Source organism: Mauremys reevesii, linkage group 16 (assembly GCF_016161935.1).
Source record: "Mauremys reevesii isolate NIE-2019 linkage group 16, ASM1616193v1, whole genome shotgun sequence".
Lineage (NCBI taxonomy): Eukaryota > Metazoa > Chordata > Testudines > Geoemydidae > Mauremys > Mauremys reevesii.
In genome coordinates, this window is record NC_052638.1 from 23,886,570 (window position 1) to 23,913,798 (window position 27,229).

A 27,229-nucleotide genomic window follows, 5' to 3' on the forward strand; every position below is an offset into this window, starting at 1 on the left:
AGGGCACTATTTTGGAATTCCATCTAAGTACAGGCCTGGTATGACCCTGTTTCTTACCATCCCAATCTTGGGATCACAGTCCTAAGAGGTATGGCTGCAAACTAAGACCCTGATCCATCAAAGACTTTAAGCAAGTGCTTAATTTTAGGCATCTGAGTAGTCCCATCATAGTCAGTGGAATTACTTGTGTGCAGGGTCAGGCCATGTCAGTATTTGAATGAGCCTAAAGGCACACTAATGAACACAATACATAATGGGGCAGCCATAATATTCTTTATTTTCTTTCATCGTGGATAATTCTACTGAGTGCAATCAGAGCTTCAAAACCATGTGTTCCCTTGTGATTTCTGCTCAGTTAATCTATCTAGAAATCACAGGCGAGATTCTCCTTTGCTCTGCACCTTGTGTAAAATGCCATGAAATCAGGAAAGTGCTTGGCACTAGTATAAATGATTATGCAAAGTGCAGAGCAGAAGCAGCAATCTGACCCCCCCCACACACACACACACCTACTTCCTGCATCAGAATCTGCTATTTTGTCCACAAATGAGTTGCCAACTATTTCTTTCCCGAGACCCCATGGCTAAAACATTATAGCCCAATAGTCTTTGTCTCTTCCAATAAAGCTGGAGGCAAGAGTCCGTGGTGCTACTAGCTGGAGCATTACTGACTCTAATTGTTGCTGAAGGCACTTGTCTCTTTCAGTGACTGACAAGTACAAAGCCTATTGGGACATGCCATCACCAGGATGCTGGACTAGGAGTAGAAATCAAGAAGGTCTTCTATGGATTCCTCCTTTAGGCAGGGGATCAAATGAGGCAGAGAGGGAAGAAAATAATGGTGAGCTGGGAAAGTAGAATGGGGATTAAAGAAGGGCCCTGAGGGCTAAGTGAAGGAGGATGAGGTGGGAATCAGAAGGATAGCATATAGACAGGTTAATTCTAGGTTGCTCAATGGAATCTATTCTATGGCTAATTGTGAACCAGTGACTTTTGACTAGCTAGACTGACAGATTAAATTGAAATCAATGTTTTCTCAATCTACTGTATTTGGAAACGTGCCCTAAATTATGTATATTAATGTAACTAAAATAGGCTCATTCAAGCACTGACTAGTTCTATTTTAATACTTAAAGGCCAGATTGATCCCAAAATTAACTTAATAAAAATGGATTTGGGGGGTTCCAGCTTCCCTGCACCTCACGGAGTTTCAATTTTCAGTTTTCCATCAGCCTGCAAGCAAGAAGGATGTTTTCTCTCAATGGCAGAAGCAGACTCTGACATTCAGCCTATGCTCTATCCTTTTACATATCTTCACTAGGTTTACAGCATCTACAGGCCAAATTTTACAGTGGTTGTATTTGTGTAACCCCAACATCTTTGATAACGTCTTCAGAGATACCTCTTTAAACTTTCTGAAGGTCAATAAATTTAGTCAAGTGTTGCTAAGAACATAATCTAAAGACAACAAGGATGTATAGAAACAAATGTTGTCCTCATTTGGCCTGCAGAATCTTTTTAACTCATGTGTGAGAAGGGAAGAATAAGACCTCAGCTTGACTTTCAGATTTGAGATTGAATTTGAGGCACTGACAATTTGAAAGAAAAACAACTTTTTACTTGCAGACGGAGTAAAATTGATTTGGAAATAAGAAAAAACTGTGATATGGGTTTCCACATTCAAAGTCCCTTTTCAGGTCAGAACCATATTTTGAAATATCCAGGCTCATTCAAGAAGAAATCTGTGCCCAACAAAAGTAAAGAATTGAAACTATCTTTAGAACTTAGAAAATCACAAAAATCACAGTAATAACTTTGAGAATTAATTCACTGATCTATTTCTGTTTTCAGTTTCTTCAACTGTATTTGCTGTCAAAAATTTAATTTTGTCAATTACAATATGCAAAGGATTGACAAAGCTATGAGGAACAACTATTGTACTGGTGTTTTCTGAAGGCTCAGGAAAATGATATAGCACGGTTCATAGCAGGCTTCCATTTGGAAGCTATTCACAACCATAAAGGTTGGAAACTTTTTTTAAAATGCAGGTGTGATGGGGCATACCCCCATCTCCATCAGGAGACTGGTTATGAGCTCTTCAGGGCTCAACATGTACCGAATAGGCACTGCCGCAGAACCTGCTCCAGCTGGATGAAGCAAGCTTATCAAGGAGAGGTTGTCACAGGAAGGGGCAGCAAGTAGGAGGAAAGCTGCTGTGCCTCGAGAAGTAGCTGACTCTTGCTACATAACAGCCTAGAGGGAAACAGCAGACAAGCCTCCACCACCCACATGGACTGTTCTCCATCTGGACAAGCTGATCACTGTGGCGTAGGGGTTGAAGGTAAACTCCAACCTGGAGTCCAGCCATGCTGAACCACCATACACAGATCAGACCTTCATAAGGGAACTCAGCAACTGAACATCCCCTTAAGTTGGAGATTAAGGGCAGAGAACCTGGAGTAAAGTTTTCAAGCAGGGAAAGGACTTTGGAAGAGGAAGAGACTATGAAACTGCTTGAGCATGACCCCAGAGAAAGGTCCAGCCTATGACAAAATGGTGGAAAATGCAGGCACCCCCTCCCCACCACACACACACCTAATACAAGGGTCTAAAAAAACCCACCACATAGAGAATAGAAACCCAGGGCCAGAGATGGAGCCAGAGGACTGATATAAGTGTTTGGAGATCAGATGAAGCAACAGCAGGCTAACCAACAGAACTTGGCAAGCAGCAGCTACTGCAATAATGGACTACACACCAGCAGGTTCAAGCATCATAGGTACAATAGCTATTAAGAGAGATGATAGCCCAACAGAAAGATTTACTAAAAGACCTTATTCACAAAAGGACCTGTTTTTGCTGTGGGTAGACAAGCTATTAGAGGCTTTGAGAGCTGCAAGATACCTTATTCATAGATTGTAGGGCTGGAAGGGACCTCGAGAGGTCATTGCGTCCAGTCCCCTGCCCTCATGGCAGGACCAAATACTGTCTAGACCATCCCTGACAGACATTTATCTAACCTACTCTTAAATATCTCCAGAGATGGCGATTCCACAACCCTAGGCAGTTTATTCCAATGTTTAACCACCCTGACAGTTAGGAACTTTTCCCTAATGTCCAACCTAAACCTCCCTTGCTGCAGTTTAAGCCCATTGCTTCTTGTTCTATCCTTAGAGGCTAAGATGAACAAGTTTTCTCCCTCCTCTTTATGACACCCTTTCAGATACCTGAAAACTGCTATCATGTCCCCTCTCAGTCTTCTCTTTTCCAAACTAAACAAACCCAATTCTTTCAGCCTTCCTTCGTAGGTCATGTTCTCTATACCTTTAATCATTCTTGTTGCTTTTCTCTGGACCCTCTCCAATTTCTCCACATCTTTCTTGAAATGCGGTGCCCAGACTTGGACACAATATTCCAGTTGAGGCCTAACCAGCGCAGAGTAGAGCGGAAGAATGACTTCTCGTGCCTTGCTTACAACACACTGTTAATGCATCCCAGAATCATGTTTGCTTTTTTTGCAACAGCATCACACTGTTGACTCATATTTAGCTTGTACCATCACTCTCACCGAGGGATTTTTTTAGTACTATCACTCTCACCGAGGGATACTGGCAGGTTCCCTTATCCCCCTCCTCATGAGAGAAGACCACCTTTTCAAGCTCTTTAGAAACTTTCATGTCAAGACTATGCCATTCAAACTACATAGGGCCATGTCAACCTTTTAACAACTCATGAATAAATGTCCTCAGCCCCCATTATCAATATGCCAGTGCTGACCTGGACGATATCACTACCTGTCACTCCATGTGGGAAGATCACCTACAATATATGAAGGCAGCATCATTACAAGAAGCTGCTAACCATGTGCCCAGTCCCCCAGACAAAAAGGCAAGTGAGGCACTTCCTGGGCCTGGCCAGATATTACTGCATATTTATCCCTAACCTCATTTCAATCATGACTCCCCTAATAGACCTTATGAAAGGCAGAAACACCGAGAGGACATGCCTTTGTCAGGCGCCCATCCTTTTTAATCCCAACTTTTCTCTATATTACAGATGGACGCTTGGATGTCAGCCTGGGCACTGTGTTTTCACAGGACTGTACAGGTGAGGAGCATCCAGTTCTGTATTTAAGTAGAAAATTGTCTCTGAGGGAAAAAAGTTTATTTGATTACTGAGGAAGTGGGCTATAGATTCTCTCAGATCACTACCTGCTGGGCAGTCCCTTTTCATTGATTACTCTCTTATGTTGGTTGAACACTATGATCGACTCAAACCTGCATAAAATGACCTGACCATTTTTTGGGAGAGGAGGGCATGTGATGGGGTATGTAGCATTGAGGAAAAGGCTAATGTGCTCCGCTGAGCTCATTTGATACCAAATAGGCACATCTGCAGGGCCTGCTCCAGCTGGAAGAAGTAAGCTTAAAAAGATCTTGTCCCTGGAAGGGGCAGCAAACAGGATTTACCAGACCCAGGACGAGCTGATCATGTTGGGCAGGGGTGGAAGGTATACAAATATACAAATCAGACCTTCATAAAGGAACTGAGAGACTGAAGATCTCCTTAGGTAGGAGACCCCCACAGCAGCAAACCCAGAAAGGCTAGAGTAAAGTTCCAAGTGAGGAAGGGAAAGAAAGGCTGAAACTGCCTGAGCATGACACCAGAGAAAAACCCAACCTATCACAGAACGTTTAAATACTGCAGGACTGGATTACTTAGTCCAAGACATTAGCCAGGGAACAGTTCCCACTCACCAACAGCTAGCAGATTAGTCAAGTTTGGGCTGTATCTGTAGTTACCCATTGACATTTTAACGGTAATTGAGCCATATCATTGCTACCAAATACACAATGATCCAACTGTACAACTGATAAGCCAATAGAGCAATTATATTAAAATAGCCAACAACAAAGCCAAAAACTAATAGTGGTATAAAAATCTATAGATATCTACAGCTACTTTGTAAAATGTGAAAACTTTTATGTGTTAAATGTACTCCCTAGCTGGGGGGAGTAGGGAGGCAAGGAAGAGAGCGAACAAGCACAAAATAAAGCTAAAATTCATCTGTAAATATAAAACTTAGTGGAAATGTAAACACCATACAGTATACATAATAAACTGAAAATGACATGGCAGTGAGTGAAATATAAAAAGGCATATCACTCCTTAGACTGCCCCTTAACTCCAGTTGTGGCCTCTCCACTCATTGACTATATGGGAACCGGAATAAGAACTATTATTTTCTTTTGTTCATTCTATACAATAGGATAGAATCTTCAAAAGTGCTCAGCATGACTCAAACTCTGCTCTCAAAGTCAATTTACTATATACTTCAGTGAGAACACAGACCAACACTGAGCACCTTTGAAAACCCCATCCATAAAATACATAAATAGAACATAAAGTAGTTCTTCCAGTATACAGTAGGGATGGTACAGCAGAACTGAAAGCAATAATAAATTATGAGACTGATCCATGCAGAGGCAGGAAGGGGCTACTATTACCATTTACCATTTAACCTGGTGAATGTTGGCCTGTTTTGCATCATACATGCAAAGTATAGGATTTTTTAATCTGTGTTTTACTGCCCTTCTGAATGTATCCTCCATAGTTAGTTGCACCATCTGGTTGGCAGTTTGCCTACGTGTCTTGCTTGCTTTCTCAGAAACTAAGTGCGGATGTGCTTAGGAAGGAAATTGGAGATGATGCCACTCAAAGGGGAACCCATTCTAATTCTGGTGTTGCTCATGTTGTCCTCTCTTTTCTCCTCCAGAGTTTTGTGGCATTTCTTATTCTGAGTGCCCATATAGCCAAGTACTATGCTCCCTTGCACTAGTGGCGATCTTGGTTAATTTTCAAGTAGCTTCTTAAAGCAAGTGTGTTCCTGCTGTTGATTCATTTTCCGCACAAGAGCAGCTTGCATTAGAGAAAAAAATTCTCATGAAAATGAAGTTGTCAATAGAGTATTGTACTGTAAGTGGGTAAATCCAAATACCTGCTCCCCCTTTTTTACACCTTGATTTCTTTAGATATGTTTATTTTCTGGGACCTGCTTTTTCACACCCCTTCCTTTGCTCTTTGTGCCTCTTATTGCTTGTTTTCACCTAGGCAAGTGTGACAGTGCACATAAGCATTTTTTTTGCAACTATGAAGTGCATCCACACCACTAATCAGGTTTCCATAATATGTTTGCACCACTTCCACACACAGTATTTTCATCCACACTTCTCACAATATTTTCCAGGGAAGGAGTGTTTTGGAAATGGATAAATTAGGACTTTATTGCACACCCATCTGAGTGCCCGGTGTGTCTAGTTCAAGTTTCATAAGATCTCTCCAAAGAGCTGTACTAGCCCAGTAGATGTTTCACCTGCTCTCAAGGTGTGCCAAGGAGAGCAAAGGCCAGTTGAACAAACCCTGAGCTGCACTGAGGGTTGCTTAAAGAGGCAACACAATTGGAAAACATGGCACATGTCTTCATTGCATACTTAAGGGAAAATATATGGAAGGATGGAGGAAACTAAACACTTCCTTATGGCAGGGGGTACAGAGTAGGTAGAGAACAGCATTGTGGGATGTATCTGGTCCAGTGTAGCTGGAATATCTGCGTTTTTCCATCCACAGTAGCAGAGCAGTAAGATTGGTTGCCCCAGTGCAACCAGAAGCAGGTGAAGACTTGCTCCCAAACTGTGCTCTCTCTCTGGTGGTACCAAAATCTGTACAATGCCAGAGTGAATTTTATGTGTGGACATGAGGCACTGCAGAGGCAAGGTGTTGCTACTATCGATAGTGACTACCTTTTTTTGTCTAGTGTGGAAAAAGACCGGTACTCCACTTCTCATTTTCCTTCCCCTATTAGTGCTTCAATCAAAATTCACAACAAGAGTCATAATTAGAAGAGTCTCCACATATGAACCAGGCAACTGAAAAAATACAGTACAGAAGCCTAAAAAGATATCCGGTAAGAGAAACATTCAGAACTAACAACAATTATGAGGTGCCACAAACAACAACAAACTCAGCAGCAATAACAATGGAAACTGTGGATTAAGTGGACTGCCTTCCTACTCTATGTTTACACAAGGCCTCGTAAAATAGGCGCCCAATACCAACTGGAACCTCTTAGCACTATTGTAATAATCATACTTATTATTTCTTCTGTTTTCCGTACTAAATTTGCTGAGCCAAACTCTGCTCTCATTTATACCCAGGGAGCTCCAATGACTTAAGTGGTGTTGCCTGTGTGGGTATGTCGATACAGAATAGTAATGTAGATGTGAAGGCATGTGTTTCCGCACGGGCTAGCTGCCCAAGCGTAAGACCACTGGGGAGGCTGAGTCTGTACTTGGGTTGCTCACCTGTGCTGAAGCACACGCTGTCCCACATACACCACTGTTACCTGTGCTAGCTAGATTAAACTAACATTGGTGTGCCTATCTCAGACCCTCGCCTGCAGTCTAGACAAATGCTGAGTGTTGGACTATGTTTTGCACAGTTATCTCTGTGAAGAACCCTTGCAATATAATATGATTTTCACTGATTCCAGTAATGTACAATTTGTATATTAATATATTCAGATACCATCGGACTCCTGTAGATAATGGATTGTAAAAGTGTACTGAGAAGACACCAATAATTGGCAGCACTAAACAGACAGGAGTTATCCCCGGCTACTACACTCCTAGCATCTTCAATGCAGTAATTATTTTGTATTCTAAGTATTGCAACATCCTGCAGTATCTGATATGCAAGAATATGATAACTATCGCTAAATGATGACTTTTTAATGAGTAACACGTACATATTTAAAATCTGATACTCTTCCCTAATGCTGTGTAACTACAGACGTCTTATGCAGCTCATGAAGATTTAGCTACCTCTCAAAACAGATGTGCCAAGTGACCCACTAAAAAGAAGCATATACTGAATTTATTTATTAATTTATAAAGTGCCCATCTCAAAACATCATCTGGGATCCTGTATGCGATAAACAAAAATTAACCCAAACTGGGATAAATGCCCAGAATAGAAAAAGCCATACCAATAAAAATGGGAGAGGCAAAGAAAACTGTTCAAAAATATATACACTTGTCTCCAGATGCTGTGCCATGTTAGTGGTCACACCACAATGTCATCCCTGGAAGTAACACCTTCCAGTTACAGCAAGGCTACAAATACATGGGTAAAAAGGGATACTTATAGCAGAATTAATTTACAGCAATTGAAAGCTGAGGTACAGGACAATTATAGCTGAGAAAATACATTGCATATTAATTTTGAATGAAGGTTGAGTGTACACGCTTGTCATATTCTGCCTGTATTTCAGCTGTGGCTACTGATCATATTCTGCCTTTACTGACTTTCTTTTTTTAAATATATAAAATGTAAGCAATAAGAAAACAATATGAGAACGTGCCCCAAATACTTCTGTGAGGGACTAATGGTGGGTATTCCCTCAAACATACTGTACTTGTATTCTATCACTGTCCTCCATTCCATATTTTATTTATAACACATCAGGGTTTTTAATCCTTTTTTAAATTTTGATGACTTAGATGAATAATGATGAGAAGACTGTCTAAATATGGAGCTACTACTAGGAAATGCTTCTGAGGTCTACAGAGAGCGGACACCATAAAGAAATGCAATTTTATTTTTTAAAGGCTCAAAGACAAGGAGACACAGCCTAACATGATTTTAATTGTGTGTCACCTCCTGGTTCTGACTTTTTTTGTTATAGTTATGTTATTTTATCCCAGTCACCTAGTGTGAGCTTGTCGGCTTTGTCTTCCTCTGCCTTTATCCCTCCCAATAAAGCCCAGTATCAGCCCAGAGTGTGATACATGGAAATTTTCATGTTTGTTCACAGCAGGTACCATTCCCCACTCACTACACTATGACCTCTTATCTACACACATCTCTGCTTTCTACTGAAGCAACCTCTCCCTGGAGACCAATCACAACTTTTGCAACATGCTCAGATTCCCTTAGTCCAAGAAACAAGATTCCAGAGTCAACTTTCAAGACCTGGTCTCAGTCACAGCAGGGTATAGCACACTTAGCCTTGCAGTTTGATCCATTTAATGAATAGAGGAATTTTTACTGAATGTGAGTAGCAGAACAACGCTACCAGAAATCTCAGTAGCAGATACCTCAGCTCTAGAGCAGATGTAAATACTGCTGAACCAGAGGGAAAAATACAAATAAAATATCTGCAAACTGAGGATGGGAAATAATCAATATGATCTGACTTAATTCAATTCATTCATTTTGTATTGAATAGGATCTTAATATACTAAGAAAGATAATTTCCTAGTACAAACTGTGTTGTCACATTTGAAAAAGAACAAAATGGTTTGAAGTATATTACTCAAAAAGGATTGTTTTCAGCATCTTTCCATTTCATTTATCATTTTAAAAAATTTAGGCTAAATCTTGCAACAATCAGACAGGATTAATCACTTAGAAGCTCAGTATAAAGGAACTTGCAACCCCAGTATTATTACTATTATTACTAAATAATACTTCAAATTATTACACAAGAAATTAGGGCAAAATTTTGATACTTCTGCATAGTACTTTCGCAGTTAAGATTATCTTATGTTTAAAATATCTATAGCTATCTAAATATTTATTTCAAATATTGGGTATGCCACATTGCATCTTCAGAAAAGGAGGTGTTCTCTCATTTATATCTGTGTATATATAGACAGATTATAGAATCTTTTTGTTTGTTTGTTTAAAATATCAAGGTGTCACTGGAAATTGCCCTTACAAGCAACCATGTGATCAAAAAACCTAATGTGATCAAAAAACATCTGAAGAATTCCCCTTTTGTTTGTTGATTAGAGATAATAATAGAGTTCCCTTGATCAGCACTATTATAAGAGGAGCGGGTAGCCCAACACTTCCAATATAAGACTCTATTTTCATTTGTTTAGAACTTTGCCAAACTTCAACTTTTCAGGCTGAAATTCTCCATGCCGAGTGTCTGCTTCAGCCTGAATTATTTAGGAAAAGTATAACAAAATGGATCAGCCATTTCCATTTTCAAGAACAAGGCTAGGGAAAAATATATTCTTTTGCCCATCATGCTTTGGAGCAGCAATTTGAAATTTGGCAATGAGGTGGCCTTTGGGTCAGGGATGTGCCTTTTCCAGTCCCAGTGAAAGTCTGCCTGCCTTTCACCAAGTTATAACTCTTTGAAAAACATAGTTCATACATGTTCAGTAGAGACCTGCTAGAGGTTAACAGTCAATATCTCTGAAGATCCCATCCTTTAGGGTGACCAGACAGCAAGTGTGAAATATCAGGACAGGAGTGGGGAGGTAATAGGAACCTATATAAGAAAAAGACCCAAAAATCAGGACTATCCCTATAAAATCGGGACATCTGGTCACCCTACCATCCTTACTGAGCTTGCTTTACCCTCTCAGAGCTCCTAGTTCTGACCAAACTGCACAAGCACTGTCCCTACACAGTGACTAAGCATGCTCTATCCCACAGCTGAGGGGGTTCAGAAAGATTTCCCTCTAATGGTTCCTCTGGGCTGGGTGTGGTTGAGCACTGGAACTATATTAAGTAAAATATAAAGTTTGATTCACTTCTTCCAGTGATGTAGATCAACGTGTCCATATAATCCAATATGTAAATGAAGAGGCAGTCCTGCAAACCCTCAGGCCTGTGAATAATCCCAGTCATATAAGTGGGACTAGATTTTCAGAATGAAGTCCCAATGCCCATTTTATGGTCTGGCCAACCTGCAAACTTCTGGGGGCTCATCCAAAGCAAAGCTCATAAGCTCTTGTGGTTTGATCGTCACTGATATACAGGTTGTCCTTTGGTAGGAAATGCTAAAACATTTGATCCATCTCTCTGTCAACCTCAGCTTCTTTAAATTTGCAGAAGCAGGCTAATTTTTGATTAACTACCTTTCTGGTTTTATCAACTGCTTTTAGTTTTTTGGCATCCTTCCAAACTCATCTGGGTCGTAACATGGACCAAATGATCTTGGCATCTGGAAGCATTTGTCTTTAAAAAGCCAAATCCTTTATTTACTGTGGTTACCAGTTCAAGCTTCCAGTACACAAAATCATTCTTTTCTGCAGCAAAGATACAAATGACCTGATGTATTTTGTTCAATCTGTTTCACTGGTCCTCACTGTTCTGAAATGTTTCCTAAAAACAATGGCAATTTGAAAAAGCATTCAGCAGCATCTCTTGAACACGTCATACTATACCATGATAGCCAAGCATCACTAAGACCGCGTATCACAATTGTTATGCTTAAAGTTACTTGATAGGGTGAAAGAGAGAATTTGATCCTAGCCCACATCTCTCTGATCACCAAAATTCTGTAAATGGATCATCCCAGTTGCCTCAAAGTTCTCCTAAAACAACAGATCATTCACAAAACTTTCCATTTATACAGTTTGTACAGAAGGCCCTATTTAAAAACAAAGCCCACCTGCCTACTCTTCAGGCCTTAGTTTCATGGAATGTGACCTTTAGTGCAGGTGTAGCCACACAGGAACTACAAAAATGACTTTACAAAGCAGTGCATTCACATCCATGTATAATATTGCTCTCTTCAGGAAAACAACTGACATTTTGCAACAGTAACCAACCTTGGACTTACCTCTCCAACGTCAAACCCCAGGAAGTCTAGCACCATGTAATCTTACATGAATTCTCTTAACTGCTGAAGCAATCTCTATTATAACTCTTCAAAGCTATCATACACCTTGCTTGGTACAGTATGCATCTTTGCATTATGATTCTTCCATCAGGCTCCAACCAGGGACTAACTGAAATCACACACTTTCAAGCCCCAAAGAGTAAATGCTACTTGTAGAAGAGGCACTATGTTCAAAAGAGACCAAAAATACTAGTTTATTAATTGACTTATTTTGTGGAGTTGTCAGGAACTGAATGCCTTTCTTGAATCTCCCCAAGTCTGATGTTATCACCACTGCACAGTTTTTAGGTCACCAAAACAGGCTTACCATAAAGTGTAATTTCCGCTGGTGATGTGCAGTCACAGAGGTGCCATCCTTCATCAAGATTGTTCACACTAATAACTCCATTATGACAGTCATTCTGCTCCTTAACCTGTTTTTTCGTACAAGTGAAAACTCTGCTATTCTTCTGTGCCTTAAGCATACTTGGAACTACAGCTCTCCTGCATAACGAACATGCCTTCCGTTGCCAAGGTTCTAAAAACATTTGGGCACGGGTGTTGGTTCCTTGTCAGCCTCCAGGGCCAATAAATGGAATCTCTGCAATGTAAAATAAGACAATACATCCACAATGTTGTTATGTTTTCCCAGGACATGCTAAGCTCTAAAATAAATGCATTTTCAAGCCTTGTAACACCCCTGTATTCATAAGGCTCATTACTGTTTTTTAACTTTACTTGCTGCTTATTTACTGTCTCCTCTCCTGCTTTGCTGCAGTAGTGAAATTGTTGTTAATTGATATCCCTAAATGGAAGAGCCAAAAAGGCAAACAATTCCAGGAATGTTTGGTCTCTAACTAGCCCCACCATGAAGCTCGCTGTTGCCAAAAAGGTTAAAAGAACTACTTCCAAATTTCTGTATCCTCTTTAATCTCTCTTGTCAATCTTTTAAAGTGGCTTTTTGGCAGTGGAAATGGCCAACTTTACCCTATGACAAAAGATTTTCAGCAGAAGATATGACCCTACAAGCAAAATTATGATGTCCCCCTAATTACTGCAGCTGCCTTAGCATTACTTTCATAGACACAAAGCCCTTTTGATGATAAGTGTTGCAACTTTCCTCTTACATCAGAATTCCATATCCCAAGAAACAACAAGATTGTCAATAAACTCTCATATTCTTTTGCAGAGCAAACCCACTCCACTCTGCAGTATTTTTGTAATTTCTAATAACACTTCCCCAGAGATGTAATATGCCGGTGCCCACATGTGGCACAATAGCTTGATTCGGTTTTGTTATCTTTAATGAATCATCGCTACTAATATTGAAGAATCTATGTTGTCCCTTGAAAACCCTGCTGAATGTCCCTCAAGCTGCTTGCCTACTGCACTGCAACCTGTATCTGTCTTCATTGATACTGCTGCTAGCCTACATCTGTCAGACTACAAAGATGCTAGCTTGCTGCTATCTCAGACATCTTAAATAAGCCCTGTTTCCCCACAGAAGTCCATGTGGGTTTAACTCCCTGAAATTAAAGGGGCATTCTGCTTCAAAGCCTCCTAATGATCTAGGTGAACTCTACTATTTAGTATCAGTGTTTCTGGACATATATTATAAATAAATGTTCCTAATATTGGTATTCATTTTAGTTTACTCCCACTCTACTGTACAGAATTAGGATAAAACAACAGACACTGTCAAGCTGCATTGCATGACAGTGGGCATCAAATTAAAATGGTGACTTTGGGGACAGACATGATAAAGTATCAATACAATACACTAATATACAAATATTTCACATACTAACATAAACAAGATGTTTGGAAATTGACCACTTTAGCTTGGAAGACAAAGTATAAAAGTCCAGTGATGTTTTCATAGCGTATTTGGGAGCTATAAAAATAATACTCATCTTATTTACAGTATCCCATTGCTTATTCTCACTTTTCCATGAATAACACTGTTTACCTATACAGTTTATCCTAAGCCAATCTGTGTTTTTATTAATAACTAATTGTGTTTCTCTCCTGTATGGCACTGATATGTATATAATCCATCCGAAGGCTGAAAAAAGGGTTTACAAATTATGTCTCACAATATCCCTTGTGAACCATATCCTATTTTACAAGAAAGGAAGAAACCGAGGCACAGAGATGTTAATGTGACTTGCCCAAAGTCAGAGTGAGGTTAGCGGTACAGGTAGGAAGAGAATCCAGATCTACTCATTCCTAGTCCTGTGCTCTTCTCCTAGTAGGTTATGCTGGCAATATGTGAATAATAATGATCACAATTATGAAACAACGTTACAAGATAAAACATGCAGACATATATACCAAGAAGGGAGTTTCAAGTAGCTTCTTCAAGTGTTTATATTTTAAGATCACTAAAACATAATGAAACAGTAAATTCAATATAATGGACAATAATCAGAAGGTTACAGTACTGGACATGCCTTAACTCTGAATTGCTGGGGCCACATCTAGGGGTGAGGACTATTACTTCCTCCATAGATCATTCCTTCCTGCTACGTTTGCAGACTTAGTCAATGAGAATACTTATTATTACTTAATGTGACAATCATTTGTATGGTGTGGACGCTGGTCACTAAACAATTGAGCTGGGAAAACAAATTCATTGGATAGACACCACCATGAGTCGAGTTAATACTGCCTTTCTTCCATATCTTGTCTGTTCTGAGCATAAGCTCTTTAGGGCAGGGACACTTTTACTGTGAGTTGTACCTACCTGAATGGGCACCAATGTCACTTGAGGCATGTCTGCACTGTTGCAGAATAATAATAATAATAATAATAATAGTGTACAGGAAGTCACATTATACACTACTGTGGAATTAATACTTGTGTGAGATCTTAACTTATACACTCACCCAACAATTAAACAAAGAATATATGATGCTCTTTTACATGAAACAAAAGAAAAAGTGAGCCTTGAATTGTGTATGCTATTGCACTACATTAAGCTTAAAGGACCAGATTCTCCAATGCAGTGTGGCTACATTAAACCATACTGCTGATGGAATCTGTTCCTAAAGCTATCTATAATTGTCTGTTTAAGGATCATCCCGACATAAGGATGATCTGTTAGATGTGCAGAGCCAGAACAGGGGCACCCTGCTGCTGGAATAGCATGGAAAATGGGACTAGACTCAAGCAGTGTCAGGTTGGGTCACACCGATCCCCAGCTGGAGCTAGGGCCGGTGCAAGGATGTTTCGTGCCCTAGGCGAAACTTCCACCTGGCGCCCTCCCCACCCCGCACCCCCGCCCTGAGGTGCCACCCCCCCCCCCACGGCAACTCCTCCCCCGCCCTGCCCTGAGGCATCCCCCTTGCGGCAGCTCCTCACCCCCCACCCTCTTCCCTGAGGCAGCCCCACACACCCCAGCTCACCCCTGCTCCGCGCACGAGCACCCCGAGCACACCATCGCTGCTTCACTTCTCTCGCCTCCCAGGCTTGCGACGCCTAAGCTGATTGGCGCCACAAGCCTGGGAGGCGGGAGAAGTGAAGCAGCCATGGCTTGCTTGGGGAGGAGGCGGGGCAGGGGTGAGCTGGGGCGGGGAGTTCCCCTGCGTGCCGCCCCCCCCCTTACTTGCTGCATGTGGCCCTCCCCGCGCTCCCCTGCCTCAGCTCCCTCCACCTAAATGCCGGCGGCGACCGGAGCAGCCGAAGATCCGGCTGCTGACAAAGAAAATGGCGCCCCCCAAATCCTAGCGCCCTAGGCGACCGCCTAGGTCGCCTAAATGGTTGCAGCAGCCCTGGCTGGAGCATTAGCCCCCCGAAGCTGTTTGCAGCCAACACAGGTTTATTGTTGCCAACCAAAAAACCCCAATCATTACACAGACCCTCCCCAAAATGATAAAGTGATAAATCCAAATTATAGATTATTTTTTTTAAATCTGAGGTCTTCTGATTTGTGAACTCTCTCTACCAATTTCCAAAGTGCACGTGACAATTACCGGGTTGCCAACTGCCACAAATGAATAGAGAATGAAGCAATGTTGGCCCCCCTGCTGGAGCTTGCACTAGAGGACCCAATCAAGATTGGAGCCCACTGCCTAGAGGGCTTGTCTTCACTGAAAAGTTTACTCAATTTATAACTCAAATTTGCCCCTAATTTGAGTCCAGTCCATACAGAAAAACCCTTAATTCAAGAGTGGTGGTGCTTTTCACTCAAGTTGGTTAGCTTCTCAAGGAGTACAGCTAGAGTTAACACGACTCATTAACTACAACCCCAATCACTCTCCTGCTAATCCAATCACTCTGTGCAGCTCCAGTGTTATTTCGCAGTGTGGCCACTCTCATAGTAAAAGAAAACCCCATGCCCTGAAGAGCATGCCATCTATTGCAAAGCACGGTAGTGAGTTGTGACGTGGGAGGAGGAACTGGCACTCATCTCCTTTCATTAGATGGAAACAATTTTTAATTCCGGCTAAGGCAGTCAGGCTTTAAACTGGTGACCTACAGGTGAAAGGTTCTGCAGCTTATTAGGAATCCAGTCCCCCACAAGCAGAATGAAGTTTGCTTTCTGGAAAGATAAGTTTACTAAACCAAGTTCTGACCTTTTGAAAGCTTAGACAGACAGGGACTTCCACTCAGTCAGCCACACCCTAAACTTAAAAAGACACCTCTTATTAACCAAATACAAATAAAAATGCAAAAGTTAAACAAATATTAGCATGGCATCCACATTCACTTCTAAGTACGGTTGCACATCATTCCAACAATTACTCCAGTGTCCTCACACTAACTTTTATACTTATACACAGCTGCAAACTTTTGTGCCACTCTAACATTTTATTCAAATTATTTAATGAGATCATAGAATCATGGAAGGGACCCCAGGAGGTCATCTAGTCCAACCCCCTGCTCAAAGCAGGACCAATCCCCAGACAGACTTTTGCCCAAGATCCCTAAATGGCCCCCTCAAGGATTGAACTCACAACCCTGGGTTTAACAGATAGTTTGCATATAACCCTAAATGTATACTTAAGGCCAACATGCCCTGCCTCAAGCAGTGTCAGGGTTGTACAAAACTTGGCTGTACAAAACTTGGCTGCTGTGATGGGGGTGCTCAAGGGTGTCATGGAGCATAACTCAGAGAGGAGTCTGAGTGTGAAGCTGCGGGGTAGCTGGGTGGGGATAGGTGTGTGGTGGGGCTTCTGGAGTATAGAGTATAGAGGATCCTGGGGAGCAGGGAGCTCCTGGAGGTAGATGGAGCTGGGGTTCCTGTGAGGCAGGGAACTTCTGGGGAAGGAGGTGCTGGGAACTCCTGGGGGACCAGTAGGTGTTGAGACCCTGGGGTACAAGTACACGCAGGCACCAGTGACCAAAAGAGAGCAATCATTCATGCCTTGGGCTGACGTGGTACACTTCACCTTGTGCCCACCTGCCTCACCTGCCTTCTCTCAGGCAAAGGGGATAAAAATATTGTAAATTAGAGCAGTCCTCAGGCTGCTTTACTACAGTGCGAGGGAATATGCTCTGCATAGAGGCGACGCTAGGATCAACGGAGATGCACACATCCTCATGAGCACTACATACAGAGAAGCTGCCCCCAGTAGACAGCCAAGGACTGCTATTCATAACAGAAAAAAACATACAAGTAAAAATGTCACCAGCAAAATTATGCTGTAAAACAAATGCAATCAATTAATAACAACCAAAGAAAGTTATATGGTTACCAATTTCTTTTACTATAAAAACAACCAACTTAGCAAACATCCAAAATCAATGAAATAGCATCCATTCCCCAGCCACCACTAGCTTTCTTCTATCCTGCAGTCTGAATCTTTTCATTCTGTCTTATAATGCATAAATGACACCAGGAAGGTCAGGAATGATGGTCATACCTTCCTTCTTTCCCCCTCCCTCAGCAGGGAGACCAATGGAGGGATTGCTAAGGGTAAGTGCATACAAATTACATGTACTCTCCCTACCTCAGGGAATTTTCAATTTGAATCTCATGAACATATACTGAATATTTTCTGTAAACGGAACACAAGATGGACTGTCGATACAGCATTTATCCTAAAGCAGAGGAAAAGGGCTTTGCCACTCAGCAATCACTGAGCTCTTTTCACACATTCAAGATAACTGGTGTAACTCACAATAGCGTGTATTGTATTATGGAGACAATAACTGACAGGTTAGGTCTGATATAATTTTTATCTTCATGAGTGAGGAGGTTACCTCATGAAAAGCACAATTGTGATTTCTCCTCCCTAGCAAAGGCATACCAGACCCACAACATCATGAGTTTTAGACAGACACACACACTTCTTGATGCATGTGTGTGTAGAAATGTGACTGGTTAGTACATCATGTTAATGCAACCTAACAGATTTTTGGTATTATAAGTTAGAATGGTTGTCACTAAAATGTATCGTTTACCCACCATTACCACACAATGCTATCTGAGGTATCCCAGTTATTTCCTTATTTTCAATGTCACTGTATAATAAATAAGAATAAATGTTGACATTTTATTGACAATCCCTGTTTCACATAACTTAATATGACAGTAATTTCTATCAATTCCAGGTAAATGGAGACCAGCAGGGTTTATAGCATTTGAAAAAACTATCCCTTGAAGTTGAAGTTAGTTATGATTAAGGTAACTTGATAAAAAAGAAAATCCAGAAGGGGAATAAAGCTGTTCCAAAAATAAAATTAACAGTATTAATAGTAAAACACATTTTTGTTTGTTTTGCAAAAAAAATTACAAAATGTGACATTTTGGCTGTATGTTTTCATGATAAAGAAAGCAAATTTTATCAATGTCTTATTTCTAAATATTAATCTTGCATTAATTTTTCTTTTGTTTTTAATTGTAGCTTCAAGAAAACAAATCCTTTACAGTTAGCTGATAAGGAAATCAATCTTATGAGAATATCTCGTCCCTTTAGAAAATGGTGCAATGTTATAAAGCCTTCCTCAAGGAATACTGAGTACTGTGCCTTTTACATGAACGAGATCCGCTATATGTACTGATGTTCACAGGACTTAATCCTGCTCCTTTTTAAGTTAATGGGAATTTATTCATCAACTTCAACGAGAGGAGTATCAGGCCCTTTAATATAATAAAACCTTTCTAAAAATTACAGAAAAGAATAAACTTTGAAAGGGTGTATGGAACAGTACTTTGCAGCAAGGTTAATGTTGCTAAGAAATCTCCACTGTAATGCTGGTATATTGACAAAGTCACATACCATACCACTAACAACGGACAAACAGTGAGGAGCAGCGTATGCCAGGCTTTTTAATACCACATTTTTAGTTATTACTATAACATTGTAATTAGGTACTAAATTACAGTGTTAATATTCACTTTGAACAAATAAGTGTTTGTCCTAGTAGAAATGTGCATTATTATGGTAGCATGGGGACCTATTCACCAAGCAAGGCATAGGCTTCCTTCCTAAAAGTTACTCCCCCATTTTGTGGAGTTTCTTCTTATAAACTTTACTTGCATGAAAAGTAAGTGCTTTGCATGTGCTGTTTACTGAAGCCATCTTCACTCCCACAGAAATCTATACTTGCCAGGTGGGACATGACAAAACAGGCATTTCTCCTGTCCCCCTCCTCCCCAGGCATCGTTATCTAACATATGCAAAGAAATGAAAGGGAATCATTTCCCAAAATAAGGGGAAAAGATTGTGTAAATTATACTATAAACATACATTCTGGTCACTTTAGGGTTTCTTTCTCCTTTGAAAAGAAAAATATACTGCACTATGGTAATTCATAATGTACATAATATGCAAAAAATACACTCAAGCCTGTATATAATATTTGGAATGTCAGCAACAGATAAAGTTAAGGTTGTTGAAGTATTTCTCTGTTTTCGGTCGTTCATAACTTTCTAACAGTTCCTCCTACTGGGACAAAATTTTACAGATCTAATTGCTGTTACCAGGAGAAATGTTCTGGAAAGTTTGAATACAAAAGTTTAGCCATTTTTAGTGAAGAAAAAAAAAACCTCTTTTACTCATTGTACAAAATAGCTTGCAATGTATTTTGCATATCTATAGCTACAATGGTTGAACTAGACACTGAAATTTGGCAAAGGCTTTACAGAGAAAGGCTTTGAGAGTTCCAGTGGAAATATGTTGGGATTTGGCCCAGTTATGAATCTTTGGAAATCATATTTTATGCCTGCATAATACATTTTAATAATGATTCCCCAGTGTTCAGAAGGAAGATAGGCTGCACTGCACACAAACTTAGCTCTGACTCAGTCACCTCAAAGATGCCTCATTCGTTGCATATAATGTCATATACGTATTGACTGAGGAAAGGGCTCCTGCATGGTACTGTAAAGCTGGGAAGTGCCACTTTCTAATGTGAGGATGCTCCCATTTCTAGCACGGCAGGGATGGCAAATAACAAACGGTCATAACATGAACGTATAGAAAACCTGTCCTTTTGTGCGGGACTGACACTTGCCTATCATGGGCCTCAGGCCAGGGTATTTCTACATTTGGGGGAAATAGGAAGAAACATTTGTGGTGAGATTGATTTTTAAAATACTGTAGTTAACTGAAGCTGCTCAAAGATTTGAATAATTAGAATAAGTCTCAGGGAAGATGGATTACTGGGCAGAGACCAGGTAAAGCTGCCAAAGGTGCACAAGTTCATTTATCATATAGCTTTGCAATTTATCACACACAGCTCTAATTTTTTATATAGCTGCCAATTATGTGGAGGTGATGATCATGTAAATATTAATTTATTCCATATCTGTTCAATTTAATACTTATTTGTGATCATATCTATACCTCTCAACTTGCCAAATACAGGACACAACATGTGACAAAAAAACTCAAATGAGGAACAATTAAAACCATTCAGGCAGAACACTTAAAAATATATGGGAGTCATTTAATTAGTGCAAACAACTCTTTTATAACCTCAATTTCTCAATCTTTTAATTCTGACATAAATAATTTTCAACCATAAAAGTGAGGAGGTGCACAGGTAATTGTAGGAGTAAAGTGAGTGATGTCCATCAAAATGAGGTACATTGGAGTGGTGTGATCACATTAGCAGCACCCACTAATCAATCTCCCTGATAGTCAATACATTTCAACCCCGAGTTACCTTATTTTATTTATTTATTTTAAATCAGCCTACTAGAAAAATGGTTTCTCTTCTCCCCTGCTCAGCCACCCCCACCAACCAAACCACTGACCGAGACCAAATAAGAGTGAGATTCAGTTTCTTGCCAGTAACAATGTCACAGCTTTAAATATGACATTTTGCATACCCTCATTATAATATTAGTTTGGTAAGGAAAGTGTCTCATCTGCGAAGCCATTCTCTTGTTTTATTTTTTTAACATGGTAACACTATGCAATGAGTGGTACTAATTGCACTGTAACAACCACAGTATGTGAGTAAGACTACTATATCACCAACTGAAAAAAAAATCATGTATGTTAAGTGTTTAACCAGTTTGGATAAGATCCATTATTTTCATTAATGGATTTCATTTTTATTTTATTGGGGTTTTTTACTATCAGATTAAAAGCACATTTTTATTGTGTTTCCTAATGCAATCTTGTGTGATATGTTCAGAATGAATGGAATAGTTATTGTTTTAATTATTTTTTCATTTTGTTTTTTATCTTGTTTCTGTTTCTATTATTTACTACTTTTAAGTTTATTATCATGCCATTTATTGTATACGATATATGTATGAAAGCCTATGCAGTACAAATGCATATGTATACAATCAAATTTTAGTTTACACACACACATCTGTATCTTTAAAATATATTATGACATTTATTCCTTCTAGAGTTAGAAAAAGATGCAATAGGCCGGAATAAAACAAATACTGCATTATTACTTAAGCTTTATGTGCATTTACATAATGTATATAATCCCTTTCACCCCCATATGATTGAACACTACTCAGTGGCATGCTGAAATTATACTCACATTCCAAAGTAAGATAAAAAGTTTAGCTACTTCTAATATGTCATTCACTTTAAAAATATATTAAAACCGCTATTTAAATATTTGGATTATGTAAATTCCAGTAGACATAAGTGTACAGTATCAAACATAAACAGATACAAAGGTCATTTTTGTAGGGGAATGTAACTTGTACAGTTAGAGATGGAAAATCAAGAGGTCCCAGACTGTAATGTGAAATCCTGGTGCCACTGAAGTCAGTGAGAGTTTTGGGGGCAGGATTTCAGCACTGCAGGCTAACACAGAGCACAGTGAATATTAAACTAATGCTGCACTTGACTATAGTTGGTCACATATTTGTTTATGTAATTGTAAAACATGCTTCATACATTCTTACATTTATTCCCAAAATGACTACTTTTGGACTGTCTATAAAAATACAATTCCTCTACATGGGGTTCAACTGCAACTTCTGTTTGCCTATATTCAGTTACAAGACAAAGCTTTCAGAGACACAAAACTGGAAAGTTGTGGTTGGTAGAGAACAGCTCAATTCTTCACATTCAGGCTCCAGTACAGAAGGTAGAAAAGATACAATTGCTCACAAATGGTAGAGAAGTGCCAATTTATGCCAGCTGAGGATCTGGGACAAACTGCTTAGAGTAATTTTCTGGTGTCCTAAAATTATCTTTTTATTTATCACTGACCACGCCTAATGGAAAACAATACTGGATATTACAGAAGGTAAAAATCGGAGCGAAAGTTAACTATTATCCATGTCTATATGTATGACCTGTATTGCTAAAGATTAACAAAATATTCAATACTATTCTGAGGGCTCCTCGAAAACTACAAAAGGGAGAACTACACAGAGGGAGGGGGCGGGGAGTAAGAATTAAATATACTAATATTTAATATAACCAATGGAGTTACAGATTATCAGACGATCTCACACAAATACTTCTGTGTCTTTTGCTTGAGTCACAGGTTAGACTAAACTAGGCCTGTCACAAATTACCACTTTATCTTTACCAATAGCATATCAGAGAGAACCACAAGCAATGTTAGACCAATGTATTTATATCGCTGACAACTTTGATGACCATGATAAACACATTATTGCATCTCCAAGTGAAGTTGGGTATTTGACCCTAAATTACCACACTGTCACCATTTCAGCTTCATGAAATAATTTGTTTAGACCTCCTGTATCTCAGCTATTAAGAGGTGCTTAGCACCTCTTGCTAAGGACAGTCTGCTAGTTTGCATGCCCATGGGCACCACTCCCATCACAGCATGGGCCATCTCCTCATATGGAAGCCAGGCTAAAACTTAAGCCATGTGCAGAGAAGAGCTACTAGGGTGATCAGGGGAATGGAAGGCCTTTCTTACAAGAGGCACATAGAAGAGCTTGGTTGGTTTAGCCTAGCAAAAAGAAGGCTGAGAGTGGATAATTTTCGTTGTTGGGTTTAGTGTATAGGGTCTGGGTGATGCTGGTGGTCTGCAATATACAGGAGGTCAGGCCACATGATCTGGTGGTTCCTTCTGGTCTTTACCTCTATGACTAAGTCTAGCCTAGTCAAGACTATTACTTGTCACAAATTATCATTCAGAATTTCTTTACTAAACTTGGTTATGAGAGAGTGATTCTAGTTTCAAGGGCAAAGGATACAGAGGACATTATTCCAAATTTACCAGCCAGCTTCATAAAATGTGAATGATCATTTATTTTTTAACTCATGATAGCAGCCTTATAACACATCTCTGTGTCTTAGCAATCTTACCAAAATGTATTGTGTGTTTGATAGACAGAATAATCACAGACAGCTGCTAGTGCCAGTAAATCCTGGAGGTTGCAGACAATTCCATGTTTAGCAGATTACTGGTTGGAAAGAATCCACAGTGTAATTTGCTCATTTTATTAGGGAGCCTGGGGTCTCTCTGGGCACGGGAATCATATGCCAGGTGGTGCTTCATGGAGATATTCTTACAGCCAGTGAAACAGGATCTTGAGAGCTACAAATGTAGCAATGCATGAAGGGTGAGTTTTTCCAAAAGCACTCAGTTGGCCTAACTGTGCTCACTGAGGTCAATGGGAGTTTTACAGTTGAATTCAGTGGGTGCAGAATTAGGACAACACTGGGCACATTTGTTAATACCACCCCCAAAGCACTTACTGTACCTTGCAGCACTGACACAGATGACAAAACATATGATGAAGGTAATATCTTGGCCAACAAGCTCATGTCCGGCTGCCATAAATCCACATTTCCCACTGCATCTTGGAGGTAGGAAATGGTGACAAGCTCTGAACCTATTAAAAGAAAAGGAGGGAGGTTAGACGGGGTTGTTGAGGGAGAGGAGGACTTTGCCCTTCAGTGCATTGACAACATGGTGATAAGTGCTATAGAAAATGATTTATATAGAAGAGTGCTATAGAAAAGGTTGCTGCTGCTAATGGAGCAGCTACAATCTGTTTACCCCTAATTCTAGGGGGATAATATAAAACACATGTTGACTGTGCTTACTGTCAAATCACATGTAGACAAAGCTCTCTGTGGATTAGCCCACTGGAGATCATTTTCAGACCTCCTTGGCAACTGTTTTTCCACTATAGCCATAATTATGTAGCTAGAGTCAATATGGATCTAATTATAGCTCTTATCCACCAAAAATTCTGCTGTCCCTGAAGGATGGATTCCATTTAACAACACTAAGTTCCTTTAACAAAAGGTGCACCCATCCTGATAAAAAAGGGATTTTTGCCTGGGCAGGGAAAACTATACATCTATGAAATATTTCTTTTTCTATTTCTATCTATCCACTTCATCACAGCTTCCAAGCCCTGGTAGGGGAGGGGCTTCCATACAGTGTGCAGGTCTTAGGCGCTCAAGAAGACAAGTGCCTTCCCTTCTGGCATAGCTACTAAGCAGCACATATGAGTCCCAGATGGCAGTCTTTTCTGCATCTCTTTCTCTGAGAGAAGGTCCAGTGGAATAGGGTGCTCTTATTCTTGCAGCTGTCCTGAGCTATGAAAGATAACCCTCTTAAAGTCTCTACTCTTTGTTAGGTCAACACTGTGGGACCAGGTGCAGAAAACCCATTTAACTGTCTGGGGCAAAAGAACAAAACAGCCAATGTTAAGGATTTATACATCACAAACAAGATTTTGGAGGCATCTTAACAAGAGCACAGGTATACTGCAAACACCTGGATTTTTTTCCTGGGCCAAATCTCTAAATAAATAGAGGGAATAAGGGCCACTGGATAGGCTTGTAAGGAAGTTCGGTAAAGTTTCAATTATTTTCTCTTTTCAGACAAGGGAGAGAGAAAGTCAGACACAAAGTGTTGTGGATGGCAAATTGATGCACACACTTTGGAAGATTTTGACCTGAAACTATTTTAGCTAAAAATTTCCAAAACAATTCAGTCTGAAGCAGATACCCAAGATGGGAAATTTCAGTCCGAAGGGTTAAGCAAAGTTATAAGCAACTGAAAACACAGGAAGTGTCATGCAACCTTAAATATATGTGGAACAACTAATTTCACCTATAATTACATGCAAAAGAAAAAATTCTATGTTAAAAGAATATTTAGGTTGCAAAAGTAAGCAATAAAAAATTAGGAAATCCAAGAATTGAGGTTACCAGCATAACCTTAATTCAGCCCCATTATGCATACGTGTTATGACATAGTCTTTAATTACATCACCACATATTATTTTTCTATACTGAAGTATTTCCTCAAGGGGTTATTTTATACGAGTTTGTTGTATATACTGTACGCATACTGTAACTTCATGTACTACATATTTAATAGCAATTCTCATCTTCTAAGACATACCCATGGCTCAGTTGTTCATTAAGCAATTTTTAAAGAGTTTTATGACCCCAGGAACAATAATTTTTGTGGAAGCAGACTGAATTGTGTGCTGTGATAATTACACCAAACTAATTGTAGGTAAAATTAGCAAAGGGTCGGAGCAATTTGGTTTCACAGGAAAATATATGCCTTGCTTACACCTTAAACGATCTCTAGCAAATTAATCAAATAAAACTGAATCTCCTTAAAATCAACATATATAATTTACTGTACATTTACTGTGAAAAGGAAGTTTTCACATTGCTTTGAAAAATGGAAACTTATTAAATGTTTTCTTATTATAATTTTGGTATAAATTACCAATTAACCTAACCCCAGAGAATCAAGCAACATGACTCTTTTCCACCTCTTCCACCTCACTGTTACATTAAAATGGTATTCAAATAGAGTGAATAGAGAGAAACACTTATATGAGTAAGCATCTTATTTTTTATTTCTTTTCCAGATTCTGACTGATCTTTGTACCCTGGGTGAAATGAATATGTTCCAACCCAGCACCTACTGGAGGGTGTTCATGTAACAAAAACTACTGAAACCATTAATGCCATTGGTGGCAGTATTAGGGACTGGTAGTTATGGAGACTGAGCTGCCCCTTGCTGCCTAGAGGTGGTTCTTCTAGAGTTTAGCAAAGTCATTAAGAAGAAAGAATGGGGAATCTTGCACTAATGTGCCTATCCTGAATTTGCTCTGTTGAAAAGAGACTTCAGTTTCCAATTGTCAAGATGATATGGTCACTGCATGGTCAAATAACACACTCAAATAACAGACCAAATTCAGGCCAGTGGGAAAAAGGTGTGTGCGCAAATTGTACTCCATGTATCCTTGGGAGCAGGTGACTTGAAGGAGACATTCACCCAGGGAGAGGGGTAGGCAGCAATATTTTAAATTCCCTCCCTGGAATTTCTGTTTGTGAGCAGCAGCTTTCGGTTCTGGCCAAGGGTGCATCAGTGCATCTTGGGTAAAAGCTAAATGGAGGTGGTGAAGAATCTAGCCATATTGATGCTAAGCATCTTGCGGCAAGGATATTTTCCTCATCTTATTAAATAGACTACTCCAGTTTCTCCTTGTGTGAAACAGAGACAATAATGCTTTCACACCTACCATATAGCAGTGAGTGAATATGTTTGTAAAGCCCTTTGTAATTATAATACACTACATAAACAAATGTATTATGCATTATTGTTATTGTTACATGTCTGCGGAGTAATACGAATACCTATGACACTATATATAAATTCACAAACAAAAAATTAATATTAAGTTCGCTCTCATCAGTAAACTAAACCATAAAACGAAATTAGAAAATACAAAGATAAAGACTAAAAGTGTGTAAAGTCAAGCACTCTTAAGTTAGGAAATGCCAGAATGAATAATGCCCATCCTACCTTAATTTGCCTCCCCGCTTTAAACATTCATTATGATATAGTTTTTAAATTACATGATCCCTTATTATTTCATTCAGTGCACAGGATGGATCTGCTCTGGGGATGAATCAGGGTCGTGTGTGGAAGGAGGCTGTTGTCAGTAGAACCGCAGCCTCATTTGTTGAAGAAGTTGGAAGATTTGCAACGGCTGAGGCAGGGGACTGTAGGAAGGAGAAAGAATAATCTCATGGCAAAGGCAGTTGAACCTTACCCTGGAGATGTGGATTCTATCTTGTGTCTGTCATCGAGTTCCTATAGAATGCTGAACAAGTCACTTACTCCAAAGTTTTCACAGGTAGCCATTCCT